Below are 18,141 nucleotides of genomic sequence, written 5' to 3'. Positions count from 1 at the left end.
GATCCATATTTTTAAAATCCATTTGACGAATGCAATAATTTTCGTATTCAATTGTGGCAGTTTTTGAACCGTTGTTATGTCTGGTTCAAGTGAGTTTGAAAATATCCTTTACATAAAACTTATTCCCTTTTTTCGATTTATGCTCAGCCTTCGCTTCATTGCCTTCGTCTGCAGCTTATTCCTTAGCTGGTTGGCAAACTAAAGTGACAATCTTCACATGCTGTAACTTCCAGTATTCTCTGTGAAATACTTAATACATTTTTTATTTTTATTTGCTGACGTAATTGACGGAAAGCGATGTTCGTTAAAAAGGATATGAATAATTACTGAAAGTGCGAGCCTACCGCAGTTTGACCCGCTCCGAAATCCAACTAAAACCACCACTACCTATCAAGACCTTTGGCTGTCAGCAGCTCGTTCCGACGCATGTATTTATATATTTATTGGCTTCATTTATTTTTTATATTGGCCCAAGCGCCCATGCCAGCTTCCTTATCGTCTCTTCTGCCAATTTTGTATATGGAAGAAATGTTTGATTGTTTGTTTGGCCATTGCTCACGATTGTTACATTTGTGTGCTTATGTCAGGGCTATATGTATGTTTGCGTATTTGCTTTGGCTTTTTCTAAGGCCTTTGGACGAAATTCACCGGAATTTTTGTCGTTATTCAACATAGTTGAGCGTTAGGCGGTCATGCATGTGAGTGATTTTTAATTGGACTAAGTACTTAATCCCTTTTTGTAGGTTCGCACGTATTCTATGCACGAGGCTTTGCACGTCCACAAGTACCGTAATCTACGAATTTAAATATTTTCAGTGCAAAATAGTTTCGTTTTTGAAGTTGGTGAGATTAAAATAAAGTGCTTTTGGCTGAAAACTATGGTGTGATGACTTTTTGGAGGTTTCCATTGAAAACATTTGTTATTATTAATATGGTTACGAGACCTTTTTAGGAAAGCGATTTTTTAAATTTTTCAAAAGTATGGAACTAAAAATGTACTATAAATATATTCAGTATATTTTGGCAAAGTATAATGCAAAATTTAATCTACAAAATTGTGCAAAGGGCATGGATTTCCAGAACACCGATTTTCCACGGTACATTTTCAAGGCACTTGACAGATATTTCAGTACGCATAAGCGTTTATCTGAACAGGCTTGCTTTGACTATTATGCAATATTCTTTCAATACAGGCTACTCTACGTAGCGAACAACTTAACTTGTGTCCGGCCATTATGTAGAGTTTGAGGAGAGTTCCGAGCCCACCTAAAGCTATATGACTTACGAGAACTTGGCTCTTCACATCTATACCAATCTTCAAGGTATTGGAAACCAAAACTCGGCGTGTTGCTGGTGAACCGGAAAAGTTGTGTTAAATTGAACCCATAGGATGGTCCTCATTAGACGTGTTTATAAAGAATAAAATATTCACCTCTAAAAGGACATGCTTTATCCTTCGGAACTGTAATGATGAAAATTCTCATACATATAAATTCTACTCTGAATATTTGAAAAACGTACGCGTATACACGCATGTTTGCCAACTTCCATATGCGAAATCGGTTTGTGTTGCTGTGCAATTAAAATTCGCCCAGAGTAGTAAAGTAAAGGGATTAAAACAAAGCGCATTATGGTCGCAACCTTTCAGAAATTGCTGCCTGAAGCCTTGCTGATGACTGTTGTAGAGTTTGCCTGTCAGCTTAAAGGTCGGATAGCTGGCTTGACAATATGAATGTTCGCCTTAATGCCGACGTGTCGTATGAGTGATGTGAATGAGATTACACACGTGGTTTATCCTGATATATTTGCGCTTTTTGTTTTCATTTGCGAGTAAGCAGGCGTGTGAAAGTAATTAAATCTTAAGCATTTTAAATTTTTTGTTTTCCTCTGCAGAGAAAGGTTCATAAAGAGGGCTGACTAGTGTCGTTAAAATAAAGCATTTACCAAATAACACTTGAAAATACAGGAGTGAGCATCAATTAGTGAGCAGAAATGAAAACGAAAATAAATACTATAGTATATATCGAATTTAGTGTAAAATAAAATCAGTTTTTTCACGATTCGCTTAAAATAAATAGAATTTTTGGATAAGCATACCCTTTTGAAAAGGTGTATTTTGCTAAATGATTCTGGAGTGAAGAACTCGAAATAAATCGCGATTAGAACCTTTTCCAATAAAGTTGGTCCTTTAGGCCTTCGAAAGGGCCTTATTAGAATTACAATACTTTTTCTCAAAAGTCACAAAATCATGACATAATAATATATGCTTGTATTTTAAAAATTATAATGTTATCAGATTAATTATTGATCCTAGAAATTCCAGGTATTTTTTATAAATACAACATATTGCATTTACATGGGAAGATTTTCAGCAAGCTGATGAGAAATTGTAGTTCATCAAATGGGATAGTTCTCAGTCCACACTGAAGCTTGGAAGATGCAGTTTTATAACCGGTTCCTCTCTAAAGGTTTTAAGTTCCTCGCTTCCCATAAGAAGAGCTATGTTTGAGTAGGGTCTGTGAGCTGTGACTAAGCTGGCACTGATTGCGTACTCTTTTGCACATATGCCTTGACGAGTTAAAAACTAAAATAAATAATATTTTGGCAAGACTGCTGCTTTGAATCCATATATTCCACCTAGACACTATGGAAAATTATATATACTCGCTATATAATAACGCCGTGTTGGCGCTGCAAGCGAAAATTCTAATTACGCTTAACAGACCACTTATCCCATTCATGGTGCGAATTACTGGCCGCGCACTTTTGCCCAAGTTCACGCTTTCCGACAAAAGCGCGCTTTGCTGAAATTTCGCTCAAAAATGTTGGATGAATGCTGCAATTGTGTGCCACAAAATTTGCATTAATTTTCGAGTTTTCGCGCTTCAAACGCTTGCTTGTGCAGCGAAAGCTAGAAATTGAAAAAGCGAAGAGAAAAGGTCGAAACAAAGCAAAGAATGAAAGTTCAAAGAAAATAATCAAGTGGCGTAACCTTGATGGCAACGCCAAACCACAAACGAATGTATTCTGAATCAGAAAGTATTAAGATATGCTAATCTTGCCTCAGCGCTCTTCGCTTCCGAACACCTTGCGGCTGAACTCGGAGCTGCCTGCGAAATGCAACTTGTGGGTCGCATTGACGATGCCCTGTGAGCCTTGAAAGTTTCCTCTAGATAAATACACAATTGCCCAATAGTGGGCAAGGGCTTGAATTTATAATGCCTTAGGCTCTTAGAAAAATGTGTAGATGTGTATATATGTAAGTGCATGGACGTTTATTTACTTATATAAGTAAAAGAAATATATTATCATCGGTTTGTAGGTTCGCCTTGAGCGTAAGATTTGCTGTTATTTTGAAACTTTTTTAGAGGCCTGTTGTGCTTTTGCTTTAAGACTCAATTTTTACGCATTTTTTCTCTTGAAGTTAAATTTCCAGTGTGTCAGTAGTTCTTCTAGTTAGTGCGTTGGAGGCGCAAGCACGACATATGTGGCTCGGAGTTTTCTGTATGGACCTTCAAAAGAAAGTAGTGTTTTGAGGTACGAAGAATGTTTTCGTCTGGTTCTTATACTGATATACTAGTGGTGGGTTTTTTATGAAGTTTATTTGCAAAAATATTCATTCAATGTTGAATAGATAGAATTATTAATGGAATTGTGAACTAATTAAATTCTGGAAATAACATCATAAAAATAACCTGCAAGACTTCTTTTGCAGGAAAGAATTCGAGGAACCCTATTTTTGAATACTTTTTCTTCTAAATCAAGTCGTATGTCATGTTTAGCACGTTCAAAACATAAAAGACTTCAAATAACCCCACAAGAAATAGTCTAATGGAGTTCAATCACAACTTCGTGAAATAATCGAGTCTCAAAACTTTTCTCGCAATAATTCGCCACGCAGCCCCGTTTTGTTGGAACTAGATGTTGTCAAGGTCAACTTCTTCCTATTGCCCCCTTAAAAAGTGGTTTATCATCGATCTATACCACTCTCTATTGACAACAACGGTGTTACCAGCTTCATTTCAAAAGAAGTACGGACTGATGATTCTACCAGAACAAAACACACTAAACTGTCAATTTAGGTGAATATAACGTTGTTCATGAATAATTTGTGGATATTCTTTGCATCAGAATTGGTAGTTTTTTTATTTACCGCACCACTCAAATGAAAGTGAGCTTCATCGGAATAATGATTTTCTTAAAAAAATCGTTAATCTTGCGTATGAAAAAGAACTACAGATCATGCCAGATTAAAATGGGCCAAAAAGACGCTTAGAAATCATATCATCCCTATTGGAATAATTCTGTTCTTCTAGTGCTCTGAAAGTGTTCTTTGAAATAGAATTGTTGCGTCTGAGTTTATTTAAAAACTGCACAGGTGCTCATATATGTAGTATAAACCCTGATACAGGGTAGCCAAACACGGTTCATATCACTCCGTAACACGGTGTCCCGAATTTGGAGTAAGGATTTTCTTTCCACCGAAGGATCTCATAAGGTATATCTAGATAATTCGTTTAGCTCTCAAAAGCAGAATTATAAGGTCTAATAAAAGAAATCCCATTATTTTTCCAAAGGCAGGGTTAAATAATATTTATATCTTGTATAAAAGCAATCGGATTACCCTTTGTGGCCTTAGAAAGATAAGATATTGTACTAAGTATATATCTCAGACGATTTGTGATTGCTTTACTTAATATTATTTAAGCACTTGTGAAAGATGCACATTAGCAAAGAGAAATATATTGTATTCATTACTAAGTTTACGAGTATTTATCTTTTTAACAATTTCCATCCATTACTGCCAACTATTATGCACCTCCGATTGGTTGAACGAAAGGTATTGGTGGTGTGAAAGGGGAATTGTTTGTGGGTCAGAATTTCAGAAAGCTTTTATTGTAGGCTGTACAAGGAATATTAGGGACCTGAATTCATAGCGACCTTGTGACGTGCCGAGCGAGAGCTGACAGCTGCACGAGTGTCGCTACGTAAGGTAAAGTTTCCTAAAAATACTCTTCGCCTAAATCAAATTGAAGTTCGTTTTTTTGCGAAGTGATCCTAAGCCTACCAATCAGCAGTCACTGCTCACAAAATCCAAGTGTATTGTACACATTATAAATAATTAATTACGTGCTTATATGAACTTGAAAGTGTGTAAGTGACGTACCCGTGTAAGGTACTATGCAAAATGGAAGAAGCGAAAAAGGAAATTCCCAAAATACTTGCCCAAATTGGGAAATGCCAAAAGTGTCAGTTCGAGTAGTGATTGAATGAGATTGAAAATCTGTTTGACAAGAGATTTGTGCTTGTGTTCCTTTTGAAGAGCATCGCTGGGTGGATTGACAGGCCTGGAAAGGGAGAGGTGGAGAAAAATGCGAAGGTGAGAAAGCAAACGGAAGCAAAAACTCATAACAAGTATTTACGGTTGTAACCTTGCGGTGGGTGAGACGAGCATAAAAAAATTGACCTCCAGTCGAAATCTTATTCCATACTTGCCGAAAACGTGTAAGAATGCAAAGGCGAAGGCAAGTCACGAATTTGCTAGGAGGTACGAAACAGTCTACACACTGAAAAATTAATTTAACTATGCATTCTTTATTGCTTTATAAGCAGCTTATTGTGCTTTGAAATCGGAAACTTACCCGGTGGTCGTAAACGAGGCAGCCGCAAAATCTCGAACTTTGTAAACTATTCCTCACGAGCGCGTAACACTTCAACTTTTATGCTTAATGTAAAGTTTTGCTGACAAAATACATATTTAAGTATGTGCTTGACATTGACACCAACCACAGCCATCTTATAACCTCGAGAGCTTGATATGTAAGCAACTCTGGCGAGTGTCTACATGTATGAACGGATGTTTGCGTTGGTTGCCTTAATCCTTATTCCTCTTCTCACTTTCTCGCAAAAGTTGGTCATCTAATACTAAAATAATAATATCTACTCTATAAAATAAGGTACGTGCATTATGAATGTTATCGAAGCTTACGGTCAGTATATACTCTGCCTGCTAGACAGACAATCGTAACAAGGTAAGGTTATTAGAATGGAGTGTGTGCATTTAGACCAAAGTTCATAGTATTTTGTTGACGTAATTTCGAGTGAAAAGGCTCACATTCTAAAGATGTTGAAAAATATTTGGATATGCGGAAGCTCTTTGCTGGAGATATAATAAGTTGACCTTTAAATTGCTGATCTGACAGTCAGCGACTACTTATTGTCCTCAGGCCTCAAGAAAGCGCTCGCTTGAAATAACTTTGTTATATTATATTTCAGGTTTTTCAGTTGAAGAAAAATTAAGATAGTGTAAAAATGAAATCCTGATCTTAAGTAGATATAAAGCCGTTTAAGCTGAGAAGAAATTGCATAGAAAGTTTGCAGCCGAAAAACAGAAAGCAAACATCACTGATATTGAATTAAGAGTCTAAATAAGGTATCAATATTACACGATGAAAATTAGGTGTACGTTTTGATTGACCATTTTGCTTTGGCCTGACAAATCGAAGAAAAAAACTAAGAACAAAATTATTCATTTAAACAAATTTCTTATTTTGTTGGTGTTTTTTTTTGGTGAAGTTGGTTAAGTAGATGCATACATCAAGTTAAAGTATAAAAAAATAAGTGGTAGACAGAGACCACCCAAAGTAAGGTGTGAAATCGTTGTTCGATCAATCGATGTTCGACAAATGCTAGGGACTCGATGGTGTGTTTCCAATTTAGACTTTCTATAGTAAATCCACAAAAAAACTCACCTGCTGAGGATTTTCTCGCTAACTTCACCGCACTCTTTGTAGACGTTGATTTCTCCTATTCACCGTTACACTGCTAAGTTCTGCATCCTGTCACACACACTTGCTCCTGTCTTCTAGTTCACTTTAGATGTTTCACTTTGTTTCCAGTGACACTCTTACAAATTCGCGCACTTTAAGTGCTTTTGTTTCATTGTTTGCAGCAAGCACACACTTTGTATGTGTGTGTGTACTTGACATTTATTGTTCACCTGCGAACAACATCCACCACCACCACCTACCCTACATTGTCATAGCCCATATTCACACGTGCGGCTACTCTAGAGAATACTAATGTGTTTGGCTTGTGTATTTATTAACTTTAAAGTCTTTCGAATTTCTTTTTTGGTTTCAACGCTTGTGCTTCGCCAGCTTCACCGCCTCTGCCGGCTGCTGTGCCCCCAACGTGATAATACCAGAAAAATTGGCTGCGCCACGTCAATGCGGTGACGATGAGTTTTCACTTTTTGTTTAAACGTTTTTCAATATCGGCTTTTCGTTCGGTTTTTGTAAAAGCCTTTAATAATCGTTACGCTTGACAAAGTGTCTGCGGTTGTGACGCGTCTGTTTGTCGTTCACTTTTCCATCACTCTTTGTAGTCGTAGCTCGTAGTGTACCTAAAGCCTACTCATTGTTGTTATTTTTGTTGAAAAATCGAAAACAATTAAATTTGTTATTAACACTGAACTTGTGCATCACAGAGTGTCGCACATACACATTCGCTCGCGAGCGTATGAGGCTTGCACGACCTCGGAGTCCTACTTTTTTCAACATTCACACACATACACACACCCACACGCCCACACAACTATAGGTGAATGTATAAAAAACCGACTCATGTCTGTGCGCGCGCAAAAACGCGACCGACACACTTGCAAGAAGACCAAAGGAGAACAACTACAAAGCGAGTAAGGACGCTCAGAGCACAGCGCGGCGCATATTATAGAGATGGAAATGGTTGATTGGATAAAGGGTTTCAGTTTTCTATGACCGAACTCTTAATAGGCCGCAAATCGCTTTATGTTTACATAATTTCTATGATTGTAATGAGATGCTCAAAAGTAACTGTATAGGACGGACTTGAAACGCTTTTGCTTCATTGTTGAGAACAACAGTCGAGTGAATTGTAATACCCTTGCGCCGTTGGTTGAGCTCGTGTATGGAATTGCACTCGTAAAGCAGTGGAACGTGCAAAGCGTGAAAGGGTATAAAAAATCGATCGTTGGCGCTGTCGCTGTCACTGTCGTTTTATCGTCTTCCTCCGTTCTTTTCTATTTTGCCACATGTTTCTGCTTCATTGTGCTTGTTGTTGCTGACATTCGCGTGCACTACCGCATTTTATGTTGCTTATGTAGTACATAGTAATATACCGTTATTCCGCTTGTGTTGTGTATTTTGTTTGCCGCTGTGAGGTTACCCCGTTAAAGGACACAGTAGGCTCTGCGGCGTGTTGATTTTCATATATAAATATGTTTTCAGTTTTTGCCCTTAAGGATGGGTTTTCGAGCGTTGCGGCCTATGCTCAGATATGTCAGCTGTTATGCCCCAGATTTAATATACCGGTTTGTAAGGCTTTGCATTTTTTATTATTCCTGCAACCATTATAGGATTTTCATTTCTTTGGATGCATAATTTATTACTATGATTGTTGTTATTTTTGGCTCGTCCATGCAACGTTCCTTTTATTTAACACAGTTGCCTTAGAGCATGCCGTCATATATACTATATATACACATACATATACAGACATATACTGAGCTCTTTTCTAGCCTTTGAAATTTAGTAATTGTTCTTTTTCTCGCTCTTCTCGCACTTGGATTTACCCAGTCTTCGCTTGCCTTTCTCGTAACTTTCGTAAGCCAAATCAGTTTGGTTTATGAGTTGTATACCATAAATGTTGTTATTATTGACTTAGAGACTTTAACATTACTTGCTTGTTTGTTGTTGTTGTTACCTATGAAGTCATAGTGATGTGAGTAAAGGATTTAGCGGATAATTATTGCTCACACATACACAGGCACACGCATTTTGGACTGTCAGTTGGTAACACATACAAACACACACATACATATATGAGTATAAATATTCAATTTTTGGAGGCACGGCGTTCACTTTGCTGTTGGCTGTTGGCGCTTGGCTTTGCCTGTTTTGTGTTTGCCTTACATGTTTCAATTATTTTCGTTACTATGGCATCACCATGGGCAAGGGGCGGCTAATACGTGACATAAATACTTATGCGTTTGTTCAGATAAACATTTAGGCCTAGAAAGGTCTACACTTGGTTACAAACGTATGTTCTACTTTCATTGAATGTGCTGCTCTGACATATCCTCCGAGAGTTTTGATTGACAGAGTTATACACACACGCATACAGATACACTGACGGTAATAGAATTTACTTTAGCCGACGCGCCACTTTAAATAGCGAGAACCGTTCACTAGTACCAAGATGGATCATTTTTTTGTTGTTGCTGCAGTCAGCATTTCAACACTTAATCTCTTCAACACTGGCACTCACTCACACTTTCCACATTCCACCATTAGACGTGCGATTTGTGAACCGTTCACTTCGATATCCTGTTGACGACTGAATTCGCCTGGTCGCCGTTAGCAGTCCTGTTGTCCATTCGTTATGTATACCGCCGATTGTACCGTTATACCGATATATGGATACGACACACATTGTTACTAATGTATTTGAATGTTGCTCGAGCATTGTTTGTTTGTGTTTGTCACCTTGCGGTTGTTGGTATTTGCCACACACACAGATGTAGATGCTCATTCACAAAATGACGAAAAGCTATTCGTGTGTGTGACTGTGTTGTCGCGGCGAATTGGCTGTCGGGCTCTAGGCGCAGGTCGGGCCGCAAGTACCTCGTGAGAGCCAAGAGCGCAAGTATTTATCGATAGAATGTCGGTTAGTTTGAATTTTCGAATAAAATGGTGAATTGAAATCGCAGGGTTGAAATTAATGGGACAAAATTATGAGAAACTCCAGCGAATTACTGTCCAAGAATGAACAAGTCATTATACGGTATATTTACCTTACCAATTTAGGTGAAAAAGACTTAACAATGTTTTACTATCAGAAGTTGTAAGTCGCGATGTTACATAAACCAAGAACTCCGAAACTCCAATATAGACCATATTATTGTTACTTTTTATTTTCTCTTTTATATTGTGTCTGACTTTCTCTCAATTTATAAAAGATTAACTAATAGAAAACTAATTTTTTGTCTCATATGTTTACTTTTGAGTTATTATTACCGAATATGAGTTTTATACCTGACTAAATGCCTTTTTAATATGCAACATTGCACCGAAGATTATGAAACACAGCTTCTAAGGAAACCGTTATGAACACATATCCGTACCTCAATATGTCCACTTTGTGATGCTCTCTCTCACCTTATTTGGAGCATCTGAAACAGACGACACTTACCGGTACCGCCAGGCATTGCTTTTTCAGCGTTTCCCAATAAAACGTGCCACCACTACAGAGGCTGTAGAGATTTGGCAGCGTGTAACAAAACATGCCAAAGTTTTCAGACAGGAACACTAAACCTTTGTAAACAATCGTTGAAAAAAGAGAAGCTCAAATCTTGTTCAATAGTTGTTGCAGGACCTGGCCTTCGCAAGGAAACATTTGTGAAAATATACTATGTCTTTCGATTTGAATTTTGCGGTGAATGCATAAGGACTATGTCAATATTTTGATTTGATGAGGTCGAAGAGCGTAAGTTGCGAGAGCGTTCAGCGGAACTGCGCACTGGTGTGGGAGAAAAGAGACACCCTTTCCGCAAATATTTCGGGGTGTATTTATATGTGATGTAATAAGAAAAACAGCTGGAGTCCTTGACAGCATATGAAAGCAGCTGCAGATGTCGCCCTAAATGTGTGTCAGTTACTGGTGATGTTGTTGTTGTTGCCTTTAAGTTTGTTGTTGCAGTTGAACCACTTTTGAATTTGCTTTGCTGACTTTGTTTGTGTTGGTTGGAGACTCTCATCTGTTTATATTTGCGATTTTGTGGTTATTCGCGTATAAATCTTCAAAGGATTTATGTATTTTGTGGGAAGTTTGTTTTCATTCGAAGCCTGGGAGTTGTACTTAACATATGTATACTTGCTCTAAATGCTCACGCAACATGTTTCACAGCTCATCCATTTAAAAATGGTAAATCAGTTTAAAAAGCCGCCCTGATTTCGTTTTTCGTTTGTGTTTCCTACATATGATTTATTCCTGAAGATTCTATGTGATTTGCCAAACTTGTCGAAATCAGACCGGATACTCGCCTAAACAACCCAAAAAATGCGATTATTTGAGTTAATGAAATGTCTCCACTTCTAGAAAAAATTTATTTTTGACAGTGAGATTACGAATTGGGACCAGAAACTAAATAATGTGCGTAAAAGACTAGAACCACACGCCAAAATTATGAAACATCCATGGGAGCATTGCAAACAGGGGTTTCAATATTATGAGGGAGACCAATTTTATTAAATCTTGAATAGTAGTTCCATTATAATATTCCAGGAATTATACGATTACCAGTAGTCAGTGATATTCCATATATGTGTTCAAACAAGCTTGGACATTGACACAACCGTTGAAGTAAGACTTACCATAACCATACTTCAAGATGTAAACATATATACATAAGGTGTTCGAGTGCCATGTCTTATCCATTATGTTAATGCTTAGTGCATTTCTTATATACATTTGATTTCGTATAAGCTTTTAAGAAAGGTTTTTATGAAACAAATTACTGTTTAACTATCTTTTTGTAGATCGGAAAAATTTTGTATTATAACACAATTTTTTCAAATTTGTAAGTATATTTTTAAGTGCAAGATATCAAAAAATACAACAACTGATAAGTCGACGTTACCAGTTTTCGAGAGAAAGGTTCTGTGGAAGATTTATGGTCCTTTCCAAACTGGCCCCGGCAAACACCCCATTCGGTGGAACGCTGAGCTGTATGAGATATACGGCATAGTTCAGAAAACTAAGAGACAGCGGCTACGCTAGGTCATGTCGTAGTAGCAGTAAACACTCTGGCTGTGAAAGTATTCGACGTGGTGCCCGCTGGGGGAAGCAGAAGAAGAGGAAGACCCTCACTCCGTTGGAAAGGCGAGGTGAAGAAAGACCTGGCTTCGCTTGGAATCTTCATTTGGCGCCACGTGGAGAAGAGAAGAAATGATGTATACGAAGTTTCATCAAGATATCCCAATTTTTACTCAAGTTTCAGCTTGGGCGGGTGACCGGCAAACAGACAGTCATCCGGATTTCAACTTTTCTTTTTATCCTGATCATTTATATATATATAACCCTATATCTAACTCGATTAGTTTTTTGATACATACAACCGTTAGCTGAACAAAACTGTTATACTCTGTAACAACATGTTGCAAGAGTATAAAAAAGAGAAAAAACTTAAATCTTCTGGGTTATGTCTTGTGTCGTTTTGAAATTTCATAAGCAGTGAGTTAAATAACGGTTTTCATGCCTAAGCGCACAACGCCAAATATCAAAGAATGGTAGCTAACCTTTGGATATTTCCACACGCACAATTATTCGTTGTTTTTTTATATTTGGCTGAATTGTGCTTTGTAGTAGCTTGCGGCATCCACAACATTTCACATTTTCACTTTATTTGTTCACTCGCAATTGATTTTGTGTGCTGACATTCTTTCATCTTAAGTGACTTCCGCGCCCCCAAGAGAGCAAATGTGTCATATTTCATTGCTTTCTTTCCTATTTCCCTATTGTTTTCCGTGACCCTTGTCTTTGATTGGCTTTATGGAATTTCATTGACAAAGTAATTGCTCTGTTCTTTCTCTAAGACAGTGTATACTCGTATAAGTATACCGTATACAGAATGCCTTATGTGTTTCAATTCGGTTCCGCCGTCCGCGTCTATTTAATGAGACAATTCAAGATTTTAAGATTTGAACAAATACAAGTGAAAATACTTTTGGAAAAGTATATCTGCATTCTTCACTCCCCATATAACGGTACAGCTCAAACCTACTAAAAGCGCGCTAAATGAATAACTGCGTCAGAAACGTCGAAATTTGCCGTCGGAATCGGAACATGGGCATGGCACCACCCACTTTTTGGTAAAATCCCATATCTCGAGATCCGAATGACCGATTTCAACAAAATTTGGTACATGGCATTCTTTTTGTCACTGTGTGAAAATGAGCGAAATCGAACATATAATAGATTCCACTTGATTCTTTTACTTTCCAGTGCACAAATCAAGAACCAATTAGTATAACGGTATTAAACTTTGCACGAATAGTGCCCTTAATGTATGCCACCTTTGGACCCCAGTACCTATAGTTCACTTTTGTTAGAAAATATCTGAGATATATAATGGAAATTCAGGGATAGAAGTTCTCTGGTCCTTTACGTAATATGGTAGTCGAAAAAATCTTTTCGTATTTTGTCAATAGATGTCGTTGCAATCGTATATCTCCAGTGCTACCAATCACATTTTGTCACACAATATAGTGTTGAAAAGGTGAGATTTTAAGTTTTGTTTAACCAATAATTAAATTCGGGCAAGTTGAAAAAAGTTACAGCTTTTCAAAATTGAGTGAAAATGAAGACATTCGTTATATTTTGAAATTTCTTATAAAAAGGGAAGAATGCCACGCAAGCCACCAAAGAGATTTGTGTAGTGTACGGAGACGATGTTGTATCAGTTCGTGTAGCACAATAATGTTACGCTTGCTTCCGTCTCTAGCGGAAAAATGGCGGATAGTCGACCAAAATGGTACATACCATGTTTGTTTATTTATTTATTATCATAATTGTAAAAAAAAATAAGTTAAAATTTTATTAGGAATACAAAAAGAATTTTTCGACTACCCAATATAAATATTATTATAATCGAACTTCGGGGTGACTTTGTATCGCATATATCGGCCAATCTCAATGAAAATGAAAGAGCATGTTCTATTCATAACAGTGTATCTTTGTGCCGAAAATAGATAATTTTTAGTGAAAACTTGACATCCGGCTGACTGTACTCTATATGATTAGTTTTTTAGTAAGTGACATGTTGGTAGTACGATATGTGGTATTGGGAAAAATTGATAAAATATGGTCGATACTACGCCATATTCCATATACTACATATAATGGTTTTCGCTTTTCTAACAAATCTCATGTGTCTGTCAGTATAGGAGTTCCCCAGGATGACGTTTTACTCCATAAAGTATTTCCCTGGCTTTGATTCATGTAAGTTGTAAGAGTATACAATTTCCTTACTGGTTTTTACTTTAACATTCTTGACCATAGAGCGTCGACATAAGTTGTCCTTGACAATATATTTACGCAATGCTCTTCGAACAAATGATTAGACACTTCTTTTGGGGTTAACTGGAGATAACGCAACCAAATATTCAGAAACACATTTGTTGTACTTTTACTAGGCTTTCGCACCTCTTACTGGAACATTGGAATGGAATCCGATCCTAGGGATATTTTTGTTCATTTATGTGTGTAATATTTGGCTGCAAGTCTGTATTTTTTCTAACCAAAAACCATCTTTCCATTCTTAGTAATAAAATGCCAAGCCAGATTATTCGAGCCCTTATTACCCATATATGTACACTATACATAGATAAGAAAGTAAAATAGCACGTCTTTATCTTTTATGTCTTGTTTTATTAATTTATTCCTTTTGTTTTGCATTATTAATTATTGTATTGTTTTGATGTTTTACACATATATTCACTAATTCAATGTTGTATATGTTAATTTTATAGTTTAATAGTTAAATAGTACTCCACTGCTAGTAATTTGTCTCACTTATTTGTAGAAATTTACAGCTAACTAAATAAATATGCATGTGTATGTGTGTATATTAGAATAGCAATAAATAATTTAATGTTAACATATGTACGTATATAAACAAAATGTCTGTAACACTTAAAAATATCTGCACTTATCTCAGTAAATATTAATGAACGCATATTTGTACAACGAGCAGAGGAAGCTTTCCGACTTCTTTGACTTTTTCCACTTTTGAAATGTTTGTGTAATTTTAGTGGCTGCTTTGCTCCTCAGATTAGTAAAGTTTAGTTATAAAAAGTACATTACAAAAATATCTACATACGTATACATATATACATACTTATATATACTATGTATGTGTGTGTACACAGAAGCATAGTTTCGTACCTAAGGTACAACTCAAACAATTTGATTGAATGCGCATGGTTCTCCTATTTATTCTTGCCTAACCGATTATACCGGTTATTTGGTTAGTTAAAGTGCGACTAGCATCACGCGATGAAAAGTGTTTGTTTGTAATTACATAACATTTTCCACAATAAATACTATTTAATAAATAAAGTTATGCTTCAAGAGTGAAATGGTGCCGCTTTAATTGTTTGGCTTCGCTTTGCGGAAAGCTGTTTGATTAGCGCTCATACCAACTTCGCTACTATTTTTTCCAGTGTAAATATTTGCATAAATCATTGTCATTGTGAGCAAACACGCACACTCACTGTGTGGCTTAGAGCTTTCTAAAAAACACTCGAATAATTAACTGTCAAATGTGTACATGAAAATACGAGTAATCCATTCGCCAAACTACTCACTCGGCGGTTTTCGTAAATAAATCATTGGGTAAATGATGGCGGTGCCGAGTTACACGATATCGAAATACGTTTAAAATTATTAAAAAAATAGCATAAATAAAGCGAGCACAACTTGTTTTTGTATACGCCAAATTTTAATTAATATTTTTTTATTTTCTCTAACATTTTTTTCCCGAGGATTTCTTGCTGTATTCATGTGTTCATTTCTTATTTATTTTTCGATCTGTCGTCAGGTAAATTATAAAACTGAGATGGGATTTAGAATTCATATCGATATTTCATTTTCGAATATTTTTCCTGGAACCGGTAAAACACGTCACTGCTGAAACTTGTTTCCAAAAATTTTTTCAAAACTTGATTTTTTTTATTTCCCAAAAAAATTTTATTATTCAAAACTGTCACTTCATTAAGTTTTTGAGTCACATTTCATAAAATTTACAAAGTTTTCACACACACACATCCACAATTTCGTCGTGCGTTTGGCATCGCATTTGCTGGAATCAAGTTGCTGACTTATAAAGCGATTTGCAAGCCGTGCTTTGATGGCTACCCAGTCAACTTAATTCCAGGAATTGCAACGCAAACCTTTCGCCAGTGACTGGGATGTTGAAATCTATTTTTATTTTGTGATGTGTTTGAAACACTTAACACTTTTTACAAAAAAATCGGAGATGTTTGAATGAACATATTTTTCTTATTTCCAGATTCGTCACATTTATTGCACTTTATTAAGACGAGTTTAATGAAAGGAAGGAAAATATAATACAGAGACGCGTTATGTTATTTTTTCAAAAATATACACATAATTATCCAGAGCTATTAAATAGAGCCTTAAAATGTGAAAGTTGTTGCTGTATGTTTATTGATTTTCACGCCGATATAGGTCAGAAGTACCAGTTTCAAATATTTGACCAGGAAAGAAGGGTTCGAATGGTTCTGAACATTGCAAGTTTTTTACCAATTTGAGATGAAACAGCAAAGAGTGCATTCTAATTGTCTCAAAAATGTAATTTTTGGGAAAGCGTTTTCAAATATAATGAATGCTCGTGAAATGGTTTTTGTTAACAAGCGGAATTCTTGTCAAAAATAGCTCTAAAATCATTTGTCGCGAGAAGATGCCAAACAAAAAATTATTGTTAAGGAAATAAATTCTGTCAAGGTGCGAGCTATTACGTTATATTAGGGTGGGAAGACGTTAAAGTGCCAGCATAACTTGCAGAAAGACAGCAGGGCACTTGCAGAAGAAAGGTTTTCGAAATTCATTTGGAAGCCACATTTACTACTTGTATTTACTTTGGTAATTGTCTTTCTTGTATTCTAATGATTTCTTTATTATTGCAGTGTCATAGCTAATTTAATGCTTTACGCTGTATTTGTGTTGTTGTGGAACAACCAATATTGCTTATTTGATTTGTTGTGATTTTGAAACATTACTTTCAATACTTTCGATCTAGCGGAACTCGAGTTTCTTGGAAGAGTTACTCCTTTACGTATTTTGTTGCGCGGCTTTGCGTTGGAAGCATCACCAACGGCGCATTCTGAGGCGCTTATGTAAGTACATTTTTCTGTTGCCTAGTTTTGAATATATGAATGTGATTCTTTTGCAGTCTACACTTGAGCTTGTTTCGACGGTTTGCTTCTCGTGCACATTCAACATTTACTATATGAGCTACATACTTGGATTGCATGAGATTTGATTTTCTATCGCTCGCGGTTTTATTACTTTGAATTTTCACTAGAATTAATCTATTTATGGTTTTTGATTTCTATTTGGTACATTTTTGAATATTTCATTGTGGTAATTTTTCTTTGTTTTTGTTTTTGTTTTTGTAATTGTTATATGCATACTTGGTATAATTGCCTAGTGTTCTCATTTATATGTATGTTAGTAATATTTAGTTAGCGTAAATTTTGTTAATTGTTATTAGTCTCTCTTTTTCACTTTTATAACTAGTTAGTTGGTACTAATACAAATAAACATATGTACAAACAGTTTACACAAACAATGTTGCCTAATGTTTATTGCTTTCGATTGTCACTAATTCAGTTTTTTACATTTCTCTTCCTACTTACATTCGTATATGTTGGATATTTTATGTATCTTTTTCTTTTAATTTTTGGTTTGTTTTTGTATTTTGTATTTGTATAGTGATTACTGCTAAATAATATAAGTCTCCTAAGCATTTGACTGCGTTACTTGCGCTTCTATTAGCTAATTTTTATTGCTGTTGTTGTCAATATCTATGTCGTATTTTGAGAAATGTATTAAGCCTCTCATTATGAATTGATACAAGTTGAGAGCTTTTATTGAACTTTTTGAGCTTTTTAAATAAAATGTAAGATTATATCTTTTCCAAAAAAGAAGAATAATTTCGATGCATTGGAACTTGTACGAACCCGGAGCTAAATTAAAGAATTCCCCTTCTTTCCATTAAAAACCACGTAAAGTTCTCTTCCTTGAAAACGTGCTCTTTTGCACGATCTTCACATCGAATGCATTCGACGAAATTTGATTTACAAAAACTGAGTATTAGAGTAGCTCTGGAAGCTTTGATTGATTCTTTAGTTGTATGGAAACTTCCGCCCATTAAGAACATTTGGAGGGAAATCTTGAGAACAGATCAAAAGTAAACGAAAGAATGTGGTAAACCCTAAGCATGACTATCGAGATTATCTATAAAAGAAAACTTCGAAATTTGATAAATAAAATTATGAAAAATTGTTATCAAAAGTATGA

The 18,141-nt window shown here is 36.0% G+C and overlaps 1 protein-coding gene across 6 annotated transcripts in view; it reads right to left on the bottom strand.

The window, feature by feature from the left end:
* Window positions 1-9,384, bottom strand: part of LOC125775272 (octopamine receptor beta-3R) — a gene marked incomplete at its 3' end in the record, with an annotated part of 64,096 nt that extends 54,712 nt beyond the window's left edge. Inside the window, 2 exon segments of one of the 6 annotated variants that reach the window (XM_049449774.1) lie at window positions 6,753-7,412; window positions 9,307-9,384. 6 annotated transcript variants of the gene reach the window in all.
* Between the last annotated feature and the right edge of the window lie 8,757 nt (window positions 9,385-18,141).

This window comes from Bactrocera dorsalis, chromosome 2 (genome assembly GCF_023373825.1).
Source record: "Bactrocera dorsalis isolate Fly_Bdor chromosome 2, ASM2337382v1, whole genome shotgun sequence".
Classification (NCBI taxonomy): domain Eukaryota; kingdom Metazoa; phylum Arthropoda; class Insecta; order Diptera; family Tephritidae; genus Bactrocera; species Bactrocera dorsalis.
The sequence above is the reverse complement of the archived record's forward strand: the minus strand, read 5'-3'. Positions and strand labels throughout refer to the sequence as shown.